Source organism: Galeopterus variegatus, unplaced genomic scaffold (genome assembly GCF_000696425.1).
Source record: "Galeopterus variegatus unplaced genomic scaffold, G_variegatus-3.0.2 Scaffold4015, whole genome shotgun sequence".
NCBI lineage: Eukaryota > Metazoa > Chordata > Mammalia > Dermoptera > Cynocephalidae > Galeopterus > Galeopterus variegatus.
Window position 1 is genome coordinate 92,955 of NW_007730126.1, and position 2,364 is coordinate 95,318.

The following is a 2,364-nucleotide window of genomic DNA, read 5'->3' on the forward strand; positions in this document are numbered from 1 at the left end:
AAGGGCGCACAGACCCTAGCTGATAAGACGACAGGACCCGAGCTGACAGTTTGCCAGAGAAGTTCCACTTTATTCAAGGACTGCGCGTATATTTATAGGGAGCTGCATTCTGGGTTTTGATAGGGGGTGGACGGGGTGGTAGCTGATTGGACAGGGCTGGGCAGGAAGTGAGCCCTGACTTGTGACTGGCTGAGGTTTGGCGCGGGTGGGCTTGGGTGTTGGCGCCGACAGGCTTGTTTACTGCAGAGAAGAACCCGGAAGGGCGCCATATTGCTAGGGAATGCTTTTCCCCCTCTGCTTGAGTGCCCACGGTATCCTTACATTCGAGTGCCTACAGTATCCTTACATTATCCTTACAATGACAATGATGATGATAATGCAGGGGTCATGAATTCAGATGCATGAAGTGGCTAAGCAGGTGACCTAGGTGAGGGAGGTGGACCAGGAGATGGAGGTAGAAAGAGACCACATGCCCGACTCTGGAGGCAGCTGCCACTCAGCTCAACCAGCTGTGTCCATCCTTCTGATTTTCCAAGAGAAGCTAGAAGTCTGGATTTTTAGCTGAAATCAACCAGAATGTTGATAACTTCTTAATATAGATATATATAAATCTATCTACCTATAATAAACAAATGAATCAAGTGTGGGCCATGTGCATCTCGTGAACCATCAGCTGGAGGTCTCTTCTAGACAAAATTGAACAAGCTGCCTGGGGAGGTTCCTAAAGTGGGTCTGGAGGGTCCCCCCTTACCTTGGCCTTTGGTGGTGAGAGGTGGGGCAGCCTGAGCTCAAATGGCCTGAAGTCAGAGTTTTCCGCACCTTCGCACTACTGACATGTGGGACAGATAATTTTTTGTTGTGGTAGGCTTTCCTGTGCATTGTAGTATATTTAGCAGCATCTCAGGGCTGGCTGATTAGTGCAATTGGTTAGAGCATGATGCTGATAACACCAAGGTCAAGGGTTCAGATTCCTACACTAGCCAGCCACCAAGAAAAAAAGGGGGGGGGGCGGATAGCATCTCTAGCCTCTACCCACCACTTGGAGCCAGTAGCATCCCCCTAGTTGTGACAACAGAAAATTTCTCCAGACATTGCCAAGTGTCCCTGGATAGGGGGAAGCGAACAAGAACCATTTTAATTGGTTAAAATGATCTGAGTGTAGCGTTTTAACCAATTAATACACACCTGCCAACAGAGCTTGCAACCTGTGCAGGGATAGGCCTGCTGGGAAACCAGACACACCCAGCTGCCACGGAGAACCACGTGGGCCTCCTCTTACTTTCAGTGGCACCTGAAGGATTAAGATGAATAGACAAAACAACCAGCCCTGGAAGAAACAAATAAACGAGATAACGCAACCACGAAACAAGAAGAGATCGCACTAGGAGAACAAGAAAAAGTTCTGGAAATTACGAATATGATTGCACAAATTAAAATTTTAGTTATTTATTTTTTGCTGCTGGCCAGTAAGGGGATTTGAACCCTTGACCTCAGTGTTATCAACACTGTGCTTTAACCAACTGAGCTAAGTGGCCAGCCCCCAAATTAAAAGTTTAATTAAAGTCAGGTATGGGAGGAAGTTTTCAAACACCTCTCAGGATATAGAGCAAAATAACAAACAAATGAAAAATATGAAAGAAAAGTCAGAATCAATTCATTCAATATTTGTCTAACCGAAGTTCCAGAAAGAGAGAACAGAGAAAATGGAGGGGGGAAGTAATTAAAGAAGATTCTAGTCAATTGAGAAAAATATTTCAAGCAGAGAAAAGATCTGTGCGAGTGGGTCTCACCTTGGCTGCACACCAGAATCACCTGAGGAGCTTTTAAGTTACTGATGATGCTGAGACTCCCACTTCTGGCACAAATGGTGTAACAGGGGCTGGACTACCCTCCCGCCAAAACCACCACCACCACCACTGCTGCCACCAACAAAACAGACAAAATACATGAAACAATGGTGTTTAAACCCTGGACATCAAGCAATGATAGTCAATAATGAAGGCAATGAAATCCCAGGGAGGAAGGAAACAAGGTATCTCCTTTTAGGATTGTCTGGCTTACTGCTTTCAGAGAGCTTCCAAACCGTGGGTCTGGGAGGGGAATGAGGTGGAGCCCAGAGGACCTCCTGAGTTGAGGAAATGGAACTGTGATTCTACGGAGACCATAGCACTAGAATTTAGTGACAGAACACCAGAAAACAGACAGCTGCACAGAGAGAACCCCAGAGACCTACAGAGGGTCCCCCCAAGTGTTCAGCAGAGAAGTAGTCAGCAATAATTGTGCCTGGACTCACACCAGGTCAGGGCCAGGGCCTTTTCCCAATCAGCCAGACTGGAACAACTCATAATTCACAGTAGTGGAGAA

The 2,364-nt window shown here is 46.6% G+C and overlaps 1 non-coding gene across 1 annotated transcript; it reads right to left on the bottom strand.

Moving 5' to 3' along the window:
- Positions 1-1,460: 1,460 nt before the first annotated feature.
- TRNAI-GAU lies at positions 1,461-1,535 on the bottom strand. Its single transcript has one exon. It is a non-coding gene; the product is annotated as a tRNA-Ile (tRNA).
- Positions 1,536-2,364: the final 829 nt, after the last annotated feature.